This window comes from Dermacentor variabilis, chromosome 11, assembly GCF_050947875.1.
Source record: "Dermacentor variabilis isolate Ectoservices chromosome 11, ASM5094787v1, whole genome shotgun sequence".
Lineage (NCBI taxonomy): Eukaryota > Metazoa > Arthropoda > Arachnida > Ixodida > Ixodidae > Dermacentor > Dermacentor variabilis.
Window position 1 is genome coordinate 113,209,211 of NC_134578.1, and position 22,571 is coordinate 113,231,781.

Consider the following 22,571-nt stretch of genomic DNA (forward strand, 5'->3'; position numbering starts at 1 on the left):
GCTGACGTGTGGGCATGTGCACAAGATATTTGCGTCGGCCGGGAATCGAACCCGGGTCAACTGCTTGGAAGGCAGCTATGCTAACCACTATACCACCGACGCGTGTTTCCAGTTGTTCCAAGCAGTCCTACTTCAGTTGTTAATTGCAACAAGAGTGTCAACACAGCAGGAATATAATGATGCACACTGCACGGAATGCATTAATTAGCCAAATGCAGTGCCTTCGCAACATGGTAATCTAGCACTGTATTTCTTTTTTCTCCTTTTCCACGATAGAACACCACGCTTAATACGAATAAAAGTAAAGGTCGATTTCACACATGCCACTGATAATATCTAGAGATACGGGGAGCTGACGTGTGGGCATGTGCACAAGATATTTGCGTCGGCCGGGAATCGAACCCGGGTCAACTGCTTGGAAGGCAGCTATGCTAACCACTATACCACCGACGCGTGTTTCCGGTTGTTCCAAGCAGTCCTACTTCAGTTGTTAATTGCAACAAGAGTGTCAACACAGCCGGAATAAAATGATGCACAATGCACGGAATGCATTAATTAGCCAAATGCAGCGCCTTCGCAACATGGTTATCTAGCAGTGTATTGCTCTTTTCTCCTTTTCCACGATAGAACACCACGCTTAATAGGAATAAAAGTAAAGGTCGATTTCACACATGCCACTGATAATATCTAGAGATACGGGGAGCTGACGTGTGGGCATGTGCACAAGATATTTGCGTCGGCCGGGAATCGAACCCGGGTCAACTGCTTGGAAGGCAGCTATGTTAACCACTATACCACCGACTCGTGTTTCCAGTTGTTCCAAGCAGTCCTACTTCAGTTATTAATTGCAACAAGAGTGTCAACACAGCAGGAATATAATGATGCACAATGCACGGAATGCATTAATTAGCCAAATGCAGTGCCTTCGCAACATGGTAATCTGGCACTGTATTTCTTTTTTCTCCTTTTCCACGATAGAACACCACGCCTAATGCGAATAAAAGTGAACGTCGATTTCACACATGCCACTGATAATATCTAGAGATACGGGGAGCTGACGTGTGGGCATGTGCACAAAATATTTGCGTCGGCCGGGAATCGAACCCGGGTCAACTGCTTGGAAGGCAGCTATGCTAACCACTATACCACCGACGCGTGTTTCCGGTTGTTCCAAGCAGTCCTACTTCAGTTGTTAATTGCAACAAGAGTGTCAACACAGCCGGAATAAAATGACGCCGAATGCTCGGAATGAATCTTTTAGCCAGATGCAGTGCCTTCGCAACATGGTAATCTAGCACTGTATTTCTTTTTTCTCCTTTTCCACGATAGAACACCACGCTTAATAGGAATAAAAGTAAAGGTCGATTTCACACATGCCACTGATAATATCTAGAGATACGGGGAGCTGACGTGTGGGCATGTGCACAAAATATTTGCGTCGGCCGGGAATCGAATCCGGGTCAACTGCTTGGAAGGCAGCTATGCTAACCACTATACCACCGACGCGTGTTTCCAGTTGTTCCAAGCAGTCCTACTTCAGTTATTAATTGCAACAAGAGTGTCAACACAGCAGGAATATAATGATGCACAATGCTCGGAATGCATCTATTAGCCAGATGCAGTGCCTTCGCAACATGTTAATCTAGCACTGTATTTCTTTTTTCTCCTTTTCCACGATAGAACGCCGCGCCTAATGCGAATAAAAGTGAACGTCGATTTCACACATGCCACTGATAATATCTAGAGATACGGGGAGCTGACGTGTGGGCATGTGCACAAAATATTTGCGTCGGCCGGGAATCGAATCCGGGTCAACTGCTTGGAAGGCAGCTATGCTAACCACTATACCACCGACGCGTGTTTCCGGTTGTTCCAAGCAGTCCTACTTCAGTTATTAATTGCAACAAGAGTGTCAACACAGCAGGAATATAATGATGCACAATGCACGGAATGCATTAATTAGCCAAATGCAGTGCCTTCGCAACATGGTAATCTAGCACTGTATTTCTTTTTTCTCCTTTTCCACGATAGAACACCACGCTTAATACGAATAAAAGTAAAGGTCGATTTCACACATGCCACTGATAATATCTAGAGATACGGGGAGCTGACGTGTGGGCATGTGCACAAAATATTTGCGTCGGCCGGGAATCGAATCCGGGTCAACTGCTTGGAAGGCAGCTATGCTAACCACTATACCACCGACGCGTGTTTCCGGTTGTTCCAAGCAGTCCTACTTCAGTTATTAATTGCAACAAGAGTGTCAACACAGCAGGAATATAATGATGCACAATGCTCGGAATGCATCTATTAGCCAGATGCAGTGCCTTCGCAACATGGTAATCTAGCACTGTATTTCTTTTTTCTCCTTTTCCACGATAGAACGCCGCGCCTAATGCGAATAAAAGTGAACGTCGATTTCACACATGCCACTGATAATATCTAGAGATACGGGGAGCTGACGTGTGGGCATGTGCACAAAATATTTGCGTCGGCCGGGAATCGAACCCGGGTCAACTGCTTGGAAGGCAGCTATGCTAACCACTATACCACCGACGCGTGTTTCCAGTTGTTCCAAGCAGTCCTACTTCAGTTATTAATTGCAACAAGAGTGTCAACACAGGAGGAATATAATGATGCACAATGCACGGAATGCATTAATTAGCCAAATGCCGTGCCTTCGCAACATGGTAATCTAGCACTGTATTTCTTTTTTCTCCTTTTCCACGATAGAACACCACGCTTAATACGAATAAAAGTAAAGGTCGATTTCACACATGCCACTGATAATATCTAGAGATACGGGGAGCTGACGTGTGGGCATGTGCACAAAATATTTGCGTCGGCCGGGAATCGAACCCGGGTCAACTGCTTGGAAGGCAGCTATGCTAACCACTATACCACCGACGCGTGTTTCCGGTTGTTCCAAGCAGTCCTACTTCAGTTGTTAATTGCAACAAGAGTGTCAACACAGCCGGAATAAAATGATGCACAATGCACGGAATGCATTAATTAGCCAAATGCAGCGCCTTCGCAACATGGTTATCTAGCAGTGTATTGCTTTTTTCTCCTTTTCCACGATAGAACACCACGCTTAATTCGAATAAAAGGGAAGGTCGATTTCACACATGCCACTGATAATATCTAGAGATACGGGGAGCTGACGTGTGGGCATGTGCACAAAATATTTGCGTCGGCCGGGAATCGAATCCGGGTCAACTGCTTGGAAGGCAGCTATGCTAACCACTATACCACCGACGCGTGTTTCCAGTTGTTCCAAGCAGTTCTACTTCAGTTGTTAATTGCAACAAGAGTGTCAACACAGCCGGAATAAAATGATGCACAATGCACGGAATGCATTAATTAGCCAAATGCAGTGCCTTCGCAACATGGTAATCTAGCACTGTATTTCTTTTTTCTCCTTTTCCACGATAGAACGCCGCGCCTAATTCGAATAAAAGTGAACGTCGATTTCACACATGCCACTGATCATATCAAGACAAACGGGGAGCTGACCTGTGGGCATGTGCACAAAATATTTGTGTCGGCCGGGAATCGAACGCGGGTCAACTGCTTGGAAGGCAGCTATGCTAACCACTATACCACCGACGCTTTTTTTTTTCTTTATTGCCAGTACTCGACATAACACAACACAAATTCCTAAATGGTATAAACAAAGACCAAAGAAGCAAAAAGGGATGAATACACAAACGGAACAAGGAAGAGTAATATTTACATTCGCTGCCGTCCGCTATTGTGGCACGACGTTGTCGGATTAAAATTCCTTTAGTGCTGTAAGGGGTTCAACCCTCGACAGCCACTCAGGAACAGGCTGTTGCATCTTCATCACTTCCACATACCGTTGCATGGATTCACAAAAGTACAGACGCGCCGGTCGGGCATCCGGGTCACAATGGTAACCCGCCATTCTTGCGCGCCATAAACAGTGGAGGCCCGTAAGCATGATCAGGTCGTACGGGAAACCTTCGTCGTCATATACTGGCAGAAACCTGATTCCGTGGGGATCTATAGGTAGCTCCTTTTTTAGAGTCCTTTGTAACACGTCCCAGAAAAAGACCCCTTCCCAACAGTGGATGAAGACATGATCTATGCTTTCTGTTTTTTTACATATAAGGCAGTGGGTTCCCCATGGCATGTAGAACCCACGTTGTTCAAGGAAGAATTTAACAGGTAGAGTACCGGTGTGTAATTTAAAGAAGAACGATTTAGTGGCTGGTTGAACTGGCATCTTCTTCACCCTTTTCAATACATCTAGGCCTGGGCCTCCACTGTACGGGGCTCTGTACATAGGTACCAGCGAAACACTGTCACATAAATCACGATATAACTTTTTCCGTTTTACATTCCACAAATATGCACTTGAAAAACGAACACGCAAAAAGGCAACACTCTGAACTATTTCCCGAAAGAAACCACGGACTGGTCCTGGCATTATTTCCGTACCTACAACGAATTCGGGAAGTGATCTTGACAGCCTCATTTGGATCACCGTGCGCAGAAATGGGTCGTTTGTATCTCGAAAGAAGGAGAATCTATTCACCAGTTGACGCAGGAAGAGGTGCGCCAACCCCAGACCACCATCCTTCACGCGCCGGAAGAGATTATCTCGGCTACATCGCTCCCAGCTTGATGCCCACACGAATACAGCGAACACGCGGTGCAGTTTCTGCACATTAATACGAGAGCACTGTAGTACCTGCATTACGTACCAGATCTTTGTCACGAGAAACATGTTGCACGCTGTAGCTCTCGCGAATATTGACAAGTAACAGGCGTTCCATCGGTCGGCTTTTTCTTTTAGTTGTTTTGTCCGCTCCTTCCAGTACTCGCTACTGTCCTTGTAGGCATCAAGGGGTGCTCCAAGGTACTTCACTGGCGTCGTGACCCAGTTTACGTTCGAAAAGTGGTCTGGTGTAGACGCCCATCCTCCATGCCAAAACCCCAAACATTTCTGCCAGTTAACGTAGCTGTTAGTGACGTTACCAAACTTTTTGACGATATTCACAGTATTCAATACACTTTGTTTGTCCTTACAGCACACAGCCACATCGTCAGCGTATGCCAGTAGCTTCACTTCTGCTGATTGAAGACTAAACCCCTTAATACATTCATTTTCAATGATGGCCAGACACAGCGTTTCTATGTAGACACAAAACAGGAGTGGACTGAGTGGACAACCCTGGCGAACGGAGCGCTTCACGTTAATGGGGGCCCCCAACATCTGATTAACTATAAGTCTGGTATAGCAGCTCCGGTACGCCATGGTCACCCCTTCAGTGATTATGTGGCCAAAATTAACGTGTTCAAGGATGGTAAGCAATATGTCGTGAGAAACACAATCAAACGCCTTCTCCAAGTCTAGCTGGAGGATGGCTACTGCATCGCACATGGCGTCACAACACTCCAGCACACACTTCATTTTATGGATGTTAGTGAAAATGGTTCTTCCACGAATACCACACGTCTGGTGTGGGCCGACTACTTCCTGAATAACTGACTGGACCCGTCGTGCCAACACCTTCATCAATATTTTGTAGTCGCAGTTAGTAAGCGCTATGGGTCTGTAGGAGGAAAGTTGCTTGAGCTTTTCGGTCTCTTCTGTTTTCGGTATTAGTACTGTATGGGACTGGCCAAAGGATGGTGGAAGTATTTTCAGTTCATATGCTTCATTGAAAACTGCTGTTAAGATAGGAGCTAGGTGGCTTTTGAACGATTTGTACCATGCGGCACAAAGACCGTCTGGACCTGGCGACTTCCCAGGATTCAGGTCTTCGATGGCTTTCATCACTTCATGTTCTGTTAATGGTCGTTCTAAGGTTTCTTTAACCTCACTCGACAGCTGTGGGATTCGTTGCAAAAATAATTTCTTGAAATCGTGCATGTTGACAGGCCTGAATGTAAAAAGTTCTTTGTAATGCTCAAAGAAAGCACGCCCTATATTATTGTTATCCGTTAATACCACCCCTTCATATTCGATAGCCTCAATCTGCTTACGTCTCGAGTGCTTTTTTTCTAACCCCAGTGCTCTTTTCGTTGGCGTTTCCCCGCATGATAGCCTTTCTGCTCTGGCGCGCACTAGCGCACCTCGGAAGCGATCTTCGTCGAATACCTCGAGCTTCTTCTTAACGGCGCGCATATCTTGTTGATAGGCGCCAGGTTGCATGCATTCAAGCTTCGCAAATTTTTCTAGCAATGTTGTTAAATCCTTTTCTCTGGCCTTTTGTTCATATCGCAGTACGCTACTTCTTTCGATTGCCTTCAATTTAATGCTTTGCTTCAGCAACTCCCATTCCTCACCAAATTTCGTAGAACTGTCTGTTCCAAAAGAATTCAGAGTAGCCACTACATTTTCGTTAAACGTTTCATCCCGTAACAGCTCTGCATTCAATTTCCACAGTTCCCAGACGAACTTGTTTCGTTCTTTCTTCCTGCCCACCGTGCATTTTACCAGGCAGTGGTCAGAATATGATATGGTCGTAACTGTGTAGCACTGGCATTTTTCAACTAAATCATATGAAAGATAGATACGGTCTAAGCGTGCGTGACTTGTGCCCTGAAAGTGAGTGTAGCTTACGTCTCCGTGACCGCCAAAACATTCTGCGATATCTTCTAATTCGAATTCGTGTGTGTTCTGCGCCAGGATATCACTACTTTTGTCACAAACCACGCGACGCGTAGACCTATCCTCAGCTTTCAATACGCAGTTGAAGTCGCCTACACAGGCTATCATTTTTTGCACATGTAAATGATGCTTTAAACTCAAAAAGAAATTTGCCCTCTCTTGCACAGTATTAGGCGCATAAATGCAAAACACGCGCCATTGGACATTACAATAGCTGAAGTCACAAAAGACAAGTCGACCAGAAGTACAGGAGAAGTAACCATCTATAACAAGACCAGGGAGCTTCCTCACGAACAGCACACACCCTGCCGAAGTCCCTAAGGCGTGGCTCACTACCGTATAGTAGTTATACGTGAATCTTTGCACCATGCTCCCGGTCTCCTCCTCGCCGTCTACCTTGGTTTCTTGCACGGCTAAAACGTCGAGGTCGTGGTCCACTAGTAGTCTGTAAATCTGACTCTGTTTCCTTTTGGCGGCCAGACCTCGAACGTTTAGCGTGCCGAGGCTAAGCGACAGGTTGGTAGCCATTATTGGTGAAAACCGGAGGGGAGAAGGCCCGGAGCATGGTGCTCACCTTAACGTCTAGCTGACCGCTAGACGCCTCCGTGGCCATCCGGCGGCCGTCGCCCGGGTTCCTCTTTGGTCGGCTTCGGGGTAAGCCTACGGTCAGTCTCCAAGTTCGGCTTAGGCTTGAGGGTGGAGCGCCTTCCAGGTAGCGTCTTAGCGGGTGGTGCCTCGGAGTCACCGCCAGCCTTTCCGTCGACTTTCTCCTCGTGCTGCAGGGATCTCTTGACCGGTGCCGAGACGGATTCGACGCGGGCGCTAGCAGGGGTCGCGTTGTCGTCCGCCTCTGCCTGCGTTGCATCCGTAGCTGGCTGGCAGCTCTCATTTTCATGCGGGGCCGTCTTCACGCTCTCGACTGTAGCTGCTGGTTCTTTGGGGGGAGGGATATTCCTTCCTCCTTCGGCTTGCTTGGTCGTCACGCCGGTTTCTGCCGCCACTTTGCCGTTTCCAGCTCCCGTGGCCGCTTCCTCCGCCTCGGTCACGTCCATTACATGGTCTAACGTCGACGGCTCGCTCTCCGCCGAACCCGCGGCTACTGCGTATGAACGCACACAGTCCGCGTCGTTGTGTCCAAAAAGCCTGCACCGCGAGCAACGGGGAACCTTGCATTCACGACGAACGTGGCCAGAGCCTCGGCAGCGCAGGCACTGCATGGGACGTCCTGGGGCTACCACCAGCGCAAGCTCGCCGGCGACGCGGATCTGGTGGGGCAGGTCGTCGACTTTCATTCCTGCCTTCAGCTGCAGCAGCACTGCTCGGGTCGTCGAGCCCTTGTCGGAAACGCCATCCACTCGCCAGCGCTCCCGGGTTACTTCCGTCACCTTGCCGAAGGAGGCCAGCGCGGTCTTGACGTCTTCGTCGTCCACCCCATGCAGAAGCCAGTGGATACGAAGCTTCACCTGTTGTTCCTTGGGGTCGATGACTAGGCAGCGACGCCCCTTCACCTGCAGCTCCTTCAGGGCCGCCAGCTTTTCGGCAGCCTCGGCTGTCTTCATCGTCACCGCCCATACATGGTTGATTTGGTATGCTCCGAGGGCGACGACGCCAGAGAGCATACCAACAGCTTGAAGCGCGTCTCGAAAATCTTCTACACGAAACGGGCGAACACGAGCGTCGCCGTGCAAAAAAACTGTGTTCAAAACAATACGTCCTGTAGGTAGGCGAGGCAAAATTATCTGGTAATCTTTATCTTCTTCCGTCGAAAGCCTGTTGCCGCGGCTAACAGCCGCATATGCCGCTCCATTGGAGCCCATGATCCCGCGATCCGTTCAGCTCGGGAGCCGGAAGCAGAATGACTATACCACCGACGCGTGTTTCCAGTTGTTCCAAGCAGTCCTACTTCAGTTGTTAATTGCAAGAAGAGTTTCAACACAGCCGGAATAAAATGATGCACAATGCACGGAATGCATTATTTAGCCAAATGCAGCGCCTTCGCAACATGGTTATCTAGCAGTGTACTGCTTTTTTCTCCTTTTCCACGATAGAACACCACGCTTAATACGAATAAAAGTAAAGGTCGATTTCACACATGCCACTGATAATATCTAGAGATACGGGGAGCTGACGTGTGGGCATGTGCACAAGATATTTGCGTCGGCCGGGAATCGAACCCGGGTCAACTGCTTGGAAGGCAGCTATGCTAACCACTATACCACCGACGCGTGTTTCCAGTTGTTCCAAGCAGTCCTACTTCAGTTGTTAATTGCAACAAGAGTGTCAACACAGCAGGAATATAATGATGCACACTGCACGGAATGCATTAATTAGCCAAATGCAGTGCCTTCGCAACATGGTAATCTAGCACTGTATTTCTTTTTTCTCCTTTTCCACGATAGAACACCACGCTTAATACGAATAAAAGTAAAGGTCGATTTCACACATGCCACTGATAATATCTAGAGATACGGGGAGCTGACGTGTGGGCATGTGCACAAGATATTTGCGTCGGCCGGGAATCGAACCCGGGTCAACTGCTTGGAAGGCAGCTATGCTAACCACTATACCACCGACGCGTGTTTCCGGTTGTTCCAAGCAGTCCTACTTCAGTTGTTAATTGCAACAAGAGTGTCAACACAGCCGGAATAAAATGATGCACAATGCACGGAATGCATTAATTAGCCAAATGCAGCGCCTTCGCAACATGGTTATCTAGCAGTGTATTGCTCTTTTCTCCTTTTCCACGATAGAACACCACGCTTAATTCGAATAAAAGGGAAGGTCGATTTCACACATGCCACTGATAATATCTAGAGATACGGGGAGCTGACGTGTGGGCATGTGCACAAAATATTTGCGTCGGCCGGGAATCGAACCCGGGTCAACTGCTTGGAAGGCAGCTATGCTAACCACTATACCACCGACGCGTGTTTCCAGTTGTTCCAAGCAGTTCTACTTCAGTTGTTAATTGCAACAAGAGTGTCAACACAGCCGGAATAAAATGATGCACAATGCACGGAATGCATTAATTAGCCAAATGCAGTGCCTTCGCAACATGGTAATCTAGCACTGTATTTCTTTTTTCTCCTTTTCCACGATAGAACGCCGCGCCTAATGCGAATAAAAGTGAACGTCGATTTCACACATGCCACTGATCATATCAAGACAAACGGGGAGCTGACCTGTGGGCATGTGCACAAAATATTTGTGTCGGCCGGGAATCGAACCCGGGTCAACTGCTTGGAAGGCAGCTATGCTAACCACTATACCACCGACGCGTGTTTCCAGTTGTTCCAAGCAGTCCTACTTCAGTTGTTAATTGCAACTTGAGTGTCAACACAGCCGGAATTATATGACGCCAAATGCATCTATTAGCCAGATGCAGTGCCTTCGCAACATGGTAATCTAGCACTGTATTTCTTTTTTCACCTTTTCCACGATAGAACACCACTCTTAATACGAATAAAAGTGAAGGTCGATTTCACACATGCCACTGATAATATCTAGAGATACGGGGAGCTGACGTGTGGGCATGTGCACAAGATATTTGCGTCGGCCGGGAATCGAACCCGGGTCAACTGCTTGGAAGGCAGCTATGCTAACCACTATACCACCGACGCGTGTTTCCCGTTGTTCCAAGCAGTCCTACTTCAGTTGTTAATTGCAACAAGAGTGTCAACACAGCCGGAATAAAATGATGCACAATGCACGGAATGCATTAATTAGCCAAATGCAGCGCCTTCGCAACATGGTTATCTAGCAGTGTACTGCTTTTTCCTCCTTTTCAACGATAGAACACCACGCTTAAAACGAATAAAAGTAAAGGTCGATTTCACACATGCCACTGATAATATCTAGAGATACGGGGAGCTGACGTGTGGGCATGTGCACAAGATATTTGCGTCGGCCGGGAATCGAACCCGGGTCAACTGCTTGGAAGGCAGCTATGTTAACCACTATACCACCGACGCGTGTTTCCAGTTGTTCCAAGCAGTCCTACTTCAGTTGTTAATTGCAACAAGAGTGTCAACACAGCCGGAATAAAATGATGCACAATGCACGGAATGCAATAATTAGCCAAATGCAGCGCCTTCGCAACATGGTTATCTAGCAGTGTACTGCTTTTTTCTCCTTTTCCACGATAGAACACCACGCTTAATACGAATAAAAGTAAAGGTCGATTTCACACATGCCACTGATAATATCTAGAGATACGGGGAGCTGACGTGTGGGCATGTGCACAAGATATTTGCGTCGGCCGGGAATCGAACCCGGGTCAACTGCTTGGAAGGCAGCTATGTTAACCACTATACCACCGACGCGTGTTTCCAGTTGTTCCAAGCAGTCCTACTTCAGTTGTTAATTGCAACAAGAGTGTCAACACAGCCGGAATAAAATGACGCCGAATGCTCGGAATGAATCTATTAGCCAGATGCAGTGCCTTCGCAACATGGTAATCTAGCACTGTATTTCTTTTTTCTCCTTTTCCACGATAGAACACCACGCTTAATAGGAATAAAAGTAAAGGTCGATTTCACACATGCCACTGATAATATCTAGGGATACGGGGAGCTGACGTGTGGGCATGTGCACAAGATATTTGCGTCGGCCGGGAATCGAACCCGGGTCAAGTGCTTGGAAGGCAGCTATGTTAACCACTATACCACCGACTCGTGTTTCCAGTTGTTCCAAGCAGTCCTACTTCAGTTATTATATGCAACAAGAGTGTCAACACAGCAGGAATATAATGATGCACAATGCACGGAATGCATTAATTAGCCAAATGCAGTGCCTTCGCAACATGGTAATCTGGCACTGTATTTCTTTTTTCTCCTTTTCCACGATAGAACACCACGCCTAATGCGAATAAAAGTGAACGTCGATTTCACACATGCCACTGATAATATCTAGAGATACGGGGAGCTGACGTGTGGGCATGTGCACAAAATATTTGCGTCGGCCGGGAATCGAACCCGGGTCAACTGCTTGGAAGGCAGCTATGCTAACCACTATACCACCGACGCGTGTTTCCGGTTGTTCCAAGCAGTCCTACTTCAGTTGTTAATTGCAACAAGAGTGTCAACACAGCCGGAATAAAATGACGCCGAATGCTCGGAATGAATCTTTTAGCCAGATGCAGTGCCTTCGCAACATGGTAATCTAGCACTGTATTTCTTTTTTCTCCTTTTCCACGATAGAACACCACGCTTAATAGGAATAAAAGTAAAGGTCGATTTCACACATGCCACTGATAATATCTAGAGATACGGGGAGCTGACGTGTGGGCATGTGCACAAAATATTTGCGTCGGCCGGGAATCGAATCCGGGTCAACTGCTTGTAAGGCAGCAATGCTAACCACTATACCACCGACGCGTGTTTCCAGTTGTTCCAAGCAGTCCTACTTCAGTTATTAATTGCAACAAGAGTGTCAACACAGCAGGAATATAATGATGCACAATGCTCGGAATGCATCTATTAGCCAGATGCAGTGCCTTCGCAACATGGTAATCTAGCACTGTATTTCTTTTTTCTCCTTTTCCACGATAGAACGCCGCGCCTAATGCGAATAAAAGTGAACGTCGATTTCACACATGCCACTGATAATATCTAGAGATACGGGGAGCTGACGTGTGGGCATGTGCACAAAATATTTGCGTCGGCCGGGAATCGAATCCGGGTCAACTGCTTGTAAGGCAGCTATGCTAACCACTATACCACCGACGCGTGTTTCCGGTTGTTCCAAGCAGTTCTACTTCAGTTATTAATTGCAACAAGAGTGTCAACACAGCAGGAATATAATGATGCACAATGCACGGAATGCATTAATTAGCCAAATGCAGTGCCTTCGCAACATGGTAATCTAGCACTGTATTTCTTTTTTCTCCTTTTCCACGATAGAACACCACGCCTAATGCGAATAAATGTGAACGTCGATTTCACACATGCCACTGATAATATCTAGAGATACGGGGAGCTGACGTGTGGGCATGTGCACAAAATATTTGCGTCGGCCGGGAGTCGAACCCGGGTCAACTGCTTGGAAGGCAGCTATGCTAACCACTATACCACCGACGCGTGTTTCCGGTTGTTCCAAGCAGTCCTACTTCAGTTGTTAATTGCAACAAGAGTGTCAACACAGCCGGAATAAAATGACGCCGAATGCTCGGAATGAATCTATTAGCCAGATGCAGTGCCTTCGCAACATGGTAATCTAGCACTGTATTTCTTTTTTCTCCTTTTCCACGATAGAACACCACGCTTAATAGGAATAAAAGTAAAGGTCGATTTCACACATGCCACTGATAATATCTAGAGATACGGGGAGCTGACGTGTGGGCATGTGCACAAAATATTTGCGTCGGCCGGGAATCGAATCCGGGTCAACTGCTTGGAAGGCAGCTATGCTAACCACTATACCACCGACGCGTGTTTCCGGTTGTTCGAAGCAGTCCTACTTCAGTTATTAATTGCAACAAGAGTGTCAACACAGCAGGAATATAATGATGCACAATGCACGGAATGCATTAATTAGCCAAATGCAGTGCCTTCGCAACATGGTAATCTAGCACTGTATTTCTTTTTTCTCCTTTTCCACGATAGAACACCACGCTTAATACGAATAAACGTAAAGGTCGATTTCACACATGCCACTGATAATATCTAGAGATACGGGGAGCTGACGTGTGGGCATGTGCACAAAATATTTGCGTCGGCCGGGAATCGAATCCGGGTCAACTGCTTGGAAGGCAGCTATGCTAACCACTATACCACCGACGCGTGTTTCCGGTTGTTCCAAGCAGTCCTACTTCAGTTATTAATTGCAACAAGAGTGTCAACACAGCAGGAATATAATGATGCACAATGCTCGGAATGCATCTATTAGCCAGATGCAGTGCCTTCGCAACATGGTAATCTAGCACTGTATTTCTTTTTTCTCCTTTTCCACGATAGAACGCCGCGCCTAATGCGAATAAAAGTGAACGTCGATTTCACACATGCCACTGATAATATCTAGAGATACGGGGAGCTGACGTGTGGGCATGTGCACAAAATATTTGCGTCGGCCGGGAATCGAACCCGGGTCAACTGCTTGGAAGGCAGCTATGCTAACCACTATACCACCGACGCGTGTTTCCGGTTGTTCCAAGCAGTCCTACTTCAGTTGTTAATTGCAACAAGAGTGTCAACACAGCCGGAATAAAATGATGCACAATGCACGGAATGCATTAATTAGCGAAATGCAGCGCCTTCGCAACATGGTTATCTAGCAGTGTATTGCTTTTTTTCTCCTTTTCCACGATAGAACACCACGCTTAATTCGAATAAAAGGGAAGGTCGATTTCACACATGCCACTGATAATATCTAGAGATACGGGGAGCTGACGTGTGGGCATGTGCACAAAATATTTGCGTCGGCCGGGAATCGAATCCGGGTCAACTGCTTGGAAGGCAGCTATGCTAACCACTATACCACCGACGCGTGTTTCCAGTTGTTCCAAGCAGTTCTACTTCAGTTGTTAATTGCAACAAGAGTGTCAACACAGCCGGAATAAAATGATGCACAATGCACGGAATGCATTAATTAGCCAAATGCAGTGCCTTCGCAACATGGTAATCTAGCACTGTATTTCTTTTTTCTCCTTTTCCACGATAGAACGCCGCGCCTAATGCGAATAAAAGTGAACGTCGATTTCACACATGCCACTGATCATATCAAGACAAACGGGGAGCTGACCTGTGGGCATGTGCACAAAATATTTGTGTCGGCCGGGAATCGAACGCGGGTCAACTGCTTGGAAGGCAGCTATGCTAACCACTATACCACCGACGCTTTTTTTTTTCTTTATTGCCAGTACTCGACATAACACAACACAAATTCCTAAATGGTATAAACAAAGACCAAAGAAGCAAAAAGGGATGAATACACAAACGGAACAAGGAAGAGTAATATTTACATTCGCTGCCGTCCGCTATTGTGGCACGACGTTGTCGGATTAAAATTCCTTTAGTGCTGTAAGGGGTTCAACCCTCGACAGCCACTCAGGAACAGGCTGTTGCATCTTCATCACTTCCACATACCGTTGCATGGATTCACAAAAGTACAGACGCGCCGGTCGGGCATCCGGGTCACAATGGTAACCCGCCATTCTTGCGCGCCATAAACAGTGGAGGCCCGTAAGCATGATCAGGTCGTACGGGAAACCTTCGTCGTCATATACTGGCAGAAACGTGATTCCGTGGGGATCTATAGGTAGCTCCTTTTTTAGAGTCCTTTGTAACACGTCCCAGAAAAAGACCCCTTCCCAACAGTGGATGAAGACATGATCTATGCTTTCTGTTTTTTTACATATAAGGCAGTGGGTTCCCCATGGCATGTAGAACCCACGTTGTTCAAGGAAGAATTTAACAGGTAGAGTACCGGTGTGTAATTTAAAGAAGAACGATTTAGTGGCTGGTTGAACTGGCATCTTCTTCACCCTTTTCAATACATCTAGGCCTGGGCCTCCACTGTACGGGGCTCTGTACATAGGTACCAGCGAAACACTGTCACATAAATCACGATATAACTTTTTCCGTTTTACATTCCACAAATATGCACTTGAAAAACGAACACGCAAAAAGGCAACACTCTGAACTATTTCCCGAAAGGAACCACGGACTGGTCCTGGCATTATTTCCGTACCTACAACGAATTCGGGAAGTGATCTTGACAGCCTCATTTGGATCACCGTGCGCAGAAATGGGTCGTTTGTATCTCGAAAGAAGGAGAATCTATTCACCAGTTGACGCAGGAAGAGGTGCGCCAACCCCAGACCACCATCCTTCACGCGCCGGAAGAGATTATCTCGGCTACATCGCTCCCAGCTTGATGCCCACACGAATACAGCGAACACGCGGTGCAGTTTCTGCACATTAATACGAGAGCACTGTAGTACCTGCATTACGTACCAGATCTTTGTCACGAGAAACATGTTGCACGCTGTAGCTCTCGCGAATATTGACAAGTAACAGGCGTTCCATCGGTCGGCTTTTTCTTTTAGTCTTTTTGTCCGCTCCTTCCAGTACTCGCTACTGTCCTTGTAGGCATCAAGGGGTGCTCCAAGGTACTTCACTGGCGTCGTGACCCAGTTTACGTTCGAAAAGTGGTCTGGTGTAGACGCCCATCCTCCATGCCAAAACCCCAAACATTTCTGCCAGTTAACGTAGCTGTTAGTGACGTTACCAAACTTTTTGACGATATTCACAGTATTCAATACACTTTGTTTGTCCTTACAGCACACAGCCACATCGTCAGCGTATGCCAGTAGCTTCACTTCTGCTGATTGAAGACTAAACCCCTTAATACATTCATTTTCAATGATGGCCAGACACAGCGTTTCTATGTAGACACAAAACAGGAGTGGACTGAGTGGACAACCCTGGCGAACGGAGCGCTTCACGTTAATGGGGGCCCCCAACATCTGATTAACTATAAGTCTGGTATAGCAGCTCCGGTACGCCATGGTCACCCCTTCAGTGATTATGTGGCGAAAATTAACGTGTTCAAGGATGGTAAGCAATATGTCGTGAGAAACACAATCAAACGCCTTCTCCAAGTCTAGCTGGAGGATGACTACTGCATCGCACATGGCGTCACAACACTCCAGCACACACTTCATTTTATGGATGTTAGTGAAAATGGTTCTTCCACGAATACCACACGTCTGGTGTGGGCCGACTACTTCCTGAATAACTGACTGGACCCGTCGTGCCAACACCTTCATCAATATTTTGTAGTCGCAGTTAGTAAGCGCTATGGGTCTGTAGGAGGAAAGTTGCTTGAGCTTTTCGGTCTCTTCTGTTTTCGGTATTAGTACTGTATGGGACTGGCCAAAGGATGGTGGAAGTATTTTCAGTTCATATGCTTCATTGAAAACTGCTGTTAACATAGGAGCTAGGTGGCTCTTGAAGGATTTGTACCATGCGGCACAAAGACCGTCTGGACCTGGCGACTTCCCAGGATTCAGGTCTTCGATGGCTTTCATCACTTCATGTTCTGTTAATGGTCGTTCTAAGGTTTCTTTAACCTCACTCGACAGCTGTGGGATTCGTTGCAAAAATAATTTCTTGAAATCGTGCATGTTGACAGGCCTGAATGTAAAAAGTTCTTTGTAATGCTCAAAGAAAGCACGCCCTATATTATTGTTATCCGTTAATACCACCCCTTCATATTCGATAGCCTCAATCTGCTTACGTCTCGAGTGCTTTTTTTCTAACCCCAGTGCTCTTTTCGTTGGCGTTTCCCCGCATGATAGCCTTTCTGCTCTGGCGCGCACTAGCGCACCTCGGAAGCGATCTTCGTCGAATACCTCGAGCTTCTTCTTAACGGCGCGCATATCTTGTTGATAGGCGCCAGGTTGCATGCATTCAAGCTTCGCAAATTTTTCTAGCAATGTTGTTAAATCCTTTTCTCTGGCCTTTTGTTCATATCGGAGTACGCTACTTCTTTCGATTGCCTTCAATTTAATGCTTTGCTTCAGCAACTCCCATTCCTCACCAAATTTCGTAGAACTGTCTGTTCCAAAAGAATTCAGAGTAGCCACTACATTTTCGTTAAACGTTTCATCCCGTAACAGCTCTGCATTCAATTTCCACAGTTCCCAGACGAACTTGTTTCGTTCTTTCTTCCTGCCCACCGTGCATTTTACCAGGCAGTGGTCAGAATATGATATGGTCGTAACTGTGTAGCACTGGCATTTTTCAACTAAATCATATGAAAGATAGATACGGTCTAAGCGTGCGTGACTTGTGCCCTGAAAGTGAGTGTAGCTTACGTCTCCGTGACCGCGAAAACATTCTGCGATATCTTCTAATTCGAATTCGTGTGTGTTCTGCGCCAGGATATGACTACTTTTGTCACAAACCACGCGACGCGTAGACCTATCCTCAGCTTTCAATACGCAGTTGAAGTCGCCTACACAGGCTATCATTTTTTGCACATGTAAATGATGCTTTAAACTCAAAAAGAAATTTGCCCTCTCTAGCACAGTATTAGGCGCATAAATGCAAAACACGCGCCATTGGACATTACAATAGCTGAAGTCACAAAAGACAAGTCGACCAGAAGTACAGGAGAAGTAACCATCTATAACAAGACCAGGGAGCTTCCTCACGAACAGCACACACCCTGCCGAAGTCCCTAAGGCGTGGCTCACTACCGTATAGTAGTTATACGTGAATCTTTGCACCATGCTCCCGGTCTCCTCCTCGCCGTCTACCTTGGTTTCTTGCACGGCTAAAACGTCGAGGTCGTGGTCCACTAGTAGTCTGTAAACCTGACTCTGTTTCCTTTTGGCGGCCAGACCTCGAACGTTTAGCGTGCCGAGGCTAAGCGACAGGTTGGTGGCCATTATTGGTGAAAACCGGAGGGGAGAAGGCCCGGAGCATGGTGCTCACCTTAACGTCTAGCTGACCGCTAGACGCCTCCGTGGCCATCCGGCGGCCGTCGCCCGGGTTCCTCTTTGGTCGGCTTCGGGGTAAGCCTACGGTCAGTCTCCAAGTTCGGCTTAGGCTTGAGGGTGGAGCGCCTTCCAGGTAGCGTCTTAGCGGGTGGTGCCTCGGAGTCACCGCCAGCCTTTCCGTCGACTTTCTCCTCGTGCTGCAGGGATCTCTTGACCGGTGCCGAGACGGATTCGACGCGGGCGCTAGCAGGGGTCGCGTTGTCGTCCGCCTCTGCCTGCGTTGCATCCGTAGCTGGCTGGCAGCTCTCATTTTCATGCGGGGCCGTCTTCACGCTCTCGACTGTAGCTGCTGGTTCTTTGGGGGGAGGGATATTCCTTCCTCCTTCGGCTTGCTTGGTCGTCACGCCGGTTTCTGCCGCCACTTTGCCGTTTCCAGCTCCCGTGGCCGCTTCCTCCGCCTCGGTCACGTCCATTACATGGTCTAACGTCGACGGCTCGCTCTCCGCCGAACCCGCGGCTACTGCGTATGAACGCACACAGTCCGCGTCGTTGTGTCCAAAAAGCCTGCACCGCGAGCAACGGGGAACCTTGCATTCACGACGAACGTGGCCAGAGCCTCGGCAGCGCAGGCACTGCATGGGACGTCCTGGGGCTACCACCAGCGCAAGCTCGCCGGCGACGCGGATCTGGTGGGGCAGGTCGTCGACTTTCATTCCTGCCTTCAGCTGCAGCAGCACTGCTCGGGTCGTCGAGCCCTTGTCGGAAACGCCATCCACTCGCCAGCGCTCCCGGGTTACTTCCGTCACCTTGCCGAAGGAGGCCAGCGCGGTCTTGACGTCTTCGTCGTCCACCCCATGCAGAAGCCAGTGGATACGAAGCTTCACCTGTTGTTCCTTGGGGTCGATGACTAGGCAGCGACGCCCCTTCACCTGCAGCTCCTTCAGGGCCGCCAGCTTTTCGGCAGCCTCGGCTGTCTTCATCGTCACCGCCCATACATGGTTGATTTGGTATGCTCCGAGGGCGACGACGCCAGAGAGCATACCAACAGCTTGAAGCGCGTCTCGAAAATCTTCTACACGAAACGGGCGAACACGAGCGTCGCCGTGCAAAAAAACTGTGTTCAAAACAATACGTCCTGTAGGTAGGCGAGGCAAAATTATCTGGTAATCTTTATCTTCTTCCGTCGAAAGCCTGTTGCCGCGGCTAACAGCCGCATATGCCGCTCCATTGGAGCCCATGATCCCGCGATCCGTTCAGCTCGGGAGCCGGAAGCAGAATGACTATACCACCGACGCGTGTTTCCAGTTGTTCCAAGCAGTCCTACTTCAGTTGTTAATTGCAAGAAGAGTTTCAACACAGCCGGAATAAAATGATGCACAATGCACGGAATGCATTATTTAGCCAAATGCAGCGCCTTCGCAACATGGTTATCTAGCAGTGTACTGCTTTTTTCTCCTTTTCCACGATAGAACACCACGCTTAATACGAATAAAAGTAAAGGTCGATTTCACACATGCCACTGATAATATCTACAGATACGGGGAGCTGACGTGTGGGCATGTGCACAAAATATTTGCGTCGGCCGGGAATCGAACCCGAGTCAACTGCTTGGAAGGCAGCTATGCTAACCACTATACCACCGACGCGTGTTTCCAGTTGTTCCAAGCAGTCCTACTTCAGTTGTTAATTGCAACAAGAGTGTCAACACAGCCGGAATAAAATGACGCCGAATGCTCGGAATGAATCTATTAGCCAGATGCAGTGCCTTCGCAACATGGTAATCTAGCACTGTATTTCTTTTTTCTCCTTTTCCACGATAGAACACCACGCTTAATACGAATAAAAGTAAAGGTCGATTTCACACATGCCACTGATAATATCTAGAGATACGGGGAGCTGACGTGTGGGCATGTGCACAAAATATTTGCGTCGGCCGGGAATCGAATCCGGGTCAACTGCTTGTAAGGCAGCAATGCTAACCACTATACCACCGACGCGTGTTTCCAGTTGTTCCAAGCAGTCCTACTTCAGTTGTTAATTGCAACAAGAGTGTCAACACAGCCGGAATAAAATGATGCACAATGCACGGAATGCATTAATTAGCCAAATGCAGCGCCTTCGCAACATGGTTATCCAGCAGTGTATTGCTTTTTTCTCCTTTTCCACGATAGAACGCCGCGCCTAATGCGAATAAAAGTGAACGTCGATTTCACACCTGCCACTGATCATATCAAGACAAACGGGGAGCTGACCTGTGGGCATGTGCACAAAATATTTGTGTCGGCCGGGAATCGAACGCGAGTCAACTGCTTGGAAGGCAGCTATGCTAACCACTATACCACCGACGCGTGTTTCCAGTTGTTCCAAGCAGTCCTACTTCAGTTGTTAATTGCAAGAAGAGTTTCAACACAGCCGGAATAAAATGATGCACAATGCACGGAATGCATTATTTAGCCAAATGCAGCGCCTTCGCAACATGGTTATCTAGCAGTGTACTGCTTTTTTCTCCTTTTCCACGATAGAACACCACGCTTAATACGAATAAAAGTAAAGGTCGATTTCACACATGCCACTGATAATATCTAGAGATACGGGGAGCTGACGTGTGGGCATGTGCACAAGATATTTGCGTCGGCCGGGAATCGAACCCGGGTCAACTGCTTGGAAGGCAGCTACGCTAACCACTATACCACCGACGCGTGTTTCCAGTTGTTCCAAGCAGTTCTACTTCAGTTGTTAATTGCAACAAGAGTGTCAACACAGCCGGAATAAAATGATGCACAATGCACGGAATGCATTAATTAGCCAAATGCAGTGCCTTCGCAACATGGTAATCTAGCACTGTATTTCTTTTTTCTCCTTTTCCACGATAGAACGCCGCGCCTAATGCGAATAAAAGTGAACGTCGATTTCACACATGCCACTGATCATATCAAGACAAACGGGGAGCTGACCTGTGGGCATGTGCACAAAATATTTGTGTCGGCCGGGAATCGAACCCGGGTCAACTGCTTGGAAGGCAGCTATGCTAACCACTATACCACCGACGCGTGTTTCCAGTTGTTCCAAGCAGTCCTACTTCAGTTGTTAATTGCAAGAAGAGTTTCAACACAGCCGGAATAAAATGACGCCAAATGCTCGGAATGCATCTATTAGCCAGATGCAGTGCCTTCGCAACATGGTAATCTAGCACTGTATTTCTTTTTTCACCTTTTCCGCGATAGAACACCACTCTTAATACGAATAAAAGTGAAGGTCGATTTCACACATGCCACTGATAATATCTAGAGATACGGGGAGCTGACGTGTGGGCATGTGCACAAAATATTTGCGTCGGCCGGGAATCGAACCCGGGTCAACTGCTTGGAAGGCAGCTATGCTAACCACTATACCACCGACTCGTGTTTCCAGTTGTTCCAAGCAGTCCTACTTCAGTTATTAATTGCAACAAGAGTGTCAACACAGCAGGAATATAATGATGCACAATGCACGGAATGCATTAATTAGCCAAATGCAGTGCCTTCGCAACATGGTAATGTAGCACTGTATTTCTTTTTTCTCCTTTTCCACGATAGAACACCACGCTTAATACGAATAAAAGTAAAGGTCGATTTCACACATGCCACTGATAATATCTAGAGATACGGGGAGCTGACGTGTGGGCATGTGCACAAGATATTTGCGTCGGCCGGGAATCGAACCCGGGTCAACTGCTTGGAAGGCAGCTATGCTAACCACTATACCACCGACGCGTGTTTCCGGTTGTTCCAAGCAGTCCTACTTCAGTTGTTAACTGCAACAAGAGTGTCAACACAGCCGGAATAAAATGATGCACAATGCACGGAATGCATTAATTAGCCAAATGCAGCGCCTTCGCAACATGGTTATCTAGCAGTGTATTGCTTTTTTCTCCTTTTCCACGATAGAACACCACGCTTAATTCGAATAAAAGGGAAGGTCGATTTCACACATGCCACTGATAATATCTAGAGATACGGGGAGCTGACGTGTGGGCATGTGCACAAAATATTTGCGTCGGCCGGGAATCGAACCCGGGTCAACTGCTTGGAAGGCAGCTATGCTAACCACTATACCACCGACGCGTGTTTCCAGTTGTTCCAAGCAGTTCTACTTCAGTTGTTAATTGCAACAAGAGTGTCAACACAGCCGGAATAAAATGATGCACAATGCACGGAATGCATTAATTAGCCAAATGCAGTGCCTTCGCAACATGGTAATCTAGCACTGTATTTCTATTTTCTCCTTTTCCACGATAGAACGCCGCGCCTAATGCGAATAAAAGTGAACGTCGATTTCACACATGCCACTGATCATATCAAGACAAACGGGGAGCTGACCTGTGGGCATGTGCACAAAATATTTGCGTCGGCCGGGAATCGAACCCGGGTCAACTGCTTGGAAGGCAGCTATGTTAACCACTATACCACCGACTCGTGTTTCCAGTTGTTCCAAGCAGTCCTACTT

At 47.5% G+C, this 22,571-nt stretch overlaps 23 non-coding genes across 23 annotated transcripts; all 23 read right to left on the reverse strand.

Moving 5' to 3' along the window:
• Positions 1 to 30: 30 nt before the first annotated feature.
• On the reverse strand, positions 31 to 102 carry TRNAG-UCC (transfer RNA glycine (anticodon UCC)). The gene has a single exon. It is a non-coding gene; the product is annotated as a tRNA-Gly (tRNA).
• Positions 103 to 381: 279 nt separating this feature from the next.
• On the reverse strand, positions 382 to 453 carry TRNAG-UCC (transfer RNA glycine (anticodon UCC)). Its single transcript has one exon. It is a non-coding gene; the product is annotated as a tRNA-Gly (tRNA).
• A 630-nt stretch (positions 454 to 1,083) lies between these two features.
• TRNAG-UCC (transfer RNA glycine (anticodon UCC)) lies at positions 1,084 to 1,155 on the reverse strand. The gene has a single exon. It is a non-coding gene; the product is annotated as a tRNA-Gly (tRNA).
• A 1,332-nt stretch (positions 1,156 to 2,487) lies between these two features.
• TRNAG-UCC (transfer RNA glycine (anticodon UCC)) lies at positions 2,488 to 2,559 on the reverse strand. The gene has a single exon. It is a non-coding gene; the product is annotated as a tRNA-Gly (tRNA).
• Positions 2,560 to 2,838: 279 nt separating this feature from the next.
• Positions 2,839 to 2,910, reverse strand: TRNAG-UCC (transfer RNA glycine (anticodon UCC)). The gene has a single exon. It is a non-coding gene; the product is annotated as a tRNA-Gly (tRNA).
• A 5,886-nt stretch (positions 2,911 to 8,796) lies between these two features.
• Positions 8,797 to 8,868, reverse strand: TRNAG-UCC (transfer RNA glycine (anticodon UCC)). Its single transcript has one exon. It is a non-coding gene; the product is annotated as a tRNA-Gly (tRNA).
• A 279-nt stretch (positions 8,869 to 9,147) lies between these two features.
• On the reverse strand, positions 9,148 to 9,219 carry TRNAG-UCC (transfer RNA glycine (anticodon UCC)). The gene has a single exon. It is a non-coding gene; the product is annotated as a tRNA-Gly (tRNA).
• A 279-nt stretch (positions 9,220 to 9,498) lies between these two features.
• Positions 9,499 to 9,570, reverse strand: TRNAG-UCC (transfer RNA glycine (anticodon UCC)). The gene has a single exon. It is a non-coding gene; the product is annotated as a tRNA-Gly (tRNA).
• Positions 9,571 to 9,849: 279 nt separating this feature from the next.
• Positions 9,850 to 9,921, reverse strand: TRNAG-UCC (transfer RNA glycine (anticodon UCC)). The gene has a single exon. It is a non-coding gene; the product is annotated as a tRNA-Gly (tRNA).
• Positions 9,922 to 10,191: 270 nt separating this feature from the next.
• On the reverse strand, positions 10,192 to 10,263 carry TRNAG-UCC (transfer RNA glycine (anticodon UCC)). The gene has a single exon. It is a non-coding gene; the product is annotated as a tRNA-Gly (tRNA).
• A 279-nt stretch (positions 10,264 to 10,542) lies between these two features.
• TRNAG-UCC (transfer RNA glycine (anticodon UCC)) lies at positions 10,543 to 10,614 on the reverse strand. Its single transcript has one exon. It is a non-coding gene; the product is annotated as a tRNA-Gly (tRNA).
• A 279-nt stretch (positions 10,615 to 10,893) lies between these two features.
• Positions 10,894 to 10,965, reverse strand: TRNAG-UCC (transfer RNA glycine (anticodon UCC)). Its single transcript has one exon. It is a non-coding gene; the product is annotated as a tRNA-Gly (tRNA).
• A 630-nt stretch (positions 10,966 to 11,595) lies between these two features.
• On the reverse strand, positions 11,596 to 11,667 carry TRNAG-UCC (transfer RNA glycine (anticodon UCC)). The gene has a single exon. It is a non-coding gene; the product is annotated as a tRNA-Gly (tRNA).
• A 279-nt stretch (positions 11,668 to 11,946) lies between these two features.
• Positions 11,947 to 12,018, reverse strand: TRNAV-UAC (transfer RNA valine (anticodon UAC)). The gene has a single exon. It is a non-coding gene; the product is annotated as a tRNA-Val (tRNA).
• Positions 12,019 to 12,297: 279 nt separating this feature from the next.
• Positions 12,298 to 12,369, reverse strand: TRNAV-UAC (transfer RNA valine (anticodon UAC)). Its single transcript has one exon. It is a non-coding gene; the product is annotated as a tRNA-Val (tRNA).
• A 279-nt stretch (positions 12,370 to 12,648) lies between these two features.
• On the reverse strand, positions 12,649 to 12,720 carry TRNAG-UCC (transfer RNA glycine (anticodon UCC)). The gene has a single exon. It is a non-coding gene; the product is annotated as a tRNA-Gly (tRNA).
• A 981-nt stretch (positions 12,721 to 13,701) lies between these two features.
• Positions 13,702 to 13,773, reverse strand: TRNAG-UCC (transfer RNA glycine (anticodon UCC)). Its single transcript has one exon. It is a non-coding gene; the product is annotated as a tRNA-Gly (tRNA).
• A 5,887-nt stretch (positions 13,774 to 19,660) lies between these two features.
• On the reverse strand, positions 19,661 to 19,732 carry TRNAG-UCC (transfer RNA glycine (anticodon UCC)). The gene has a single exon. It is a non-coding gene; the product is annotated as a tRNA-Gly (tRNA).
• A 279-nt stretch (positions 19,733 to 20,011) lies between these two features.
• TRNAV-UAC (transfer RNA valine (anticodon UAC)) lies at positions 20,012 to 20,083 on the reverse strand. The gene has a single exon. It is a non-coding gene; the product is annotated as a tRNA-Val (tRNA).
• Positions 20,084 to 20,713: 630 nt separating this feature from the next.
• TRNAG-UCC (transfer RNA glycine (anticodon UCC)) lies at positions 20,714 to 20,785 on the reverse strand. Its single transcript has one exon. It is a non-coding gene; the product is annotated as a tRNA-Gly (tRNA).
• Positions 20,786 to 21,064: 279 nt separating this feature from the next.
• On the reverse strand, positions 21,065 to 21,136 carry TRNAG-UCC (transfer RNA glycine (anticodon UCC)). The gene has a single exon. It is a non-coding gene; the product is annotated as a tRNA-Gly (tRNA).
• A 630-nt stretch (positions 21,137 to 21,766) lies between these two features.
• TRNAG-UCC (transfer RNA glycine (anticodon UCC)) lies at positions 21,767 to 21,838 on the reverse strand. The gene has a single exon. It is a non-coding gene; the product is annotated as a tRNA-Gly (tRNA).
• Positions 21,839 to 22,117: 279 nt separating this feature from the next.
• On the reverse strand, positions 22,118 to 22,189 carry TRNAG-UCC (transfer RNA glycine (anticodon UCC)). Its single transcript has one exon. It is a non-coding gene; the product is annotated as a tRNA-Gly (tRNA).
• Positions 22,190 to 22,571: the final 382 nt, after the last annotated feature.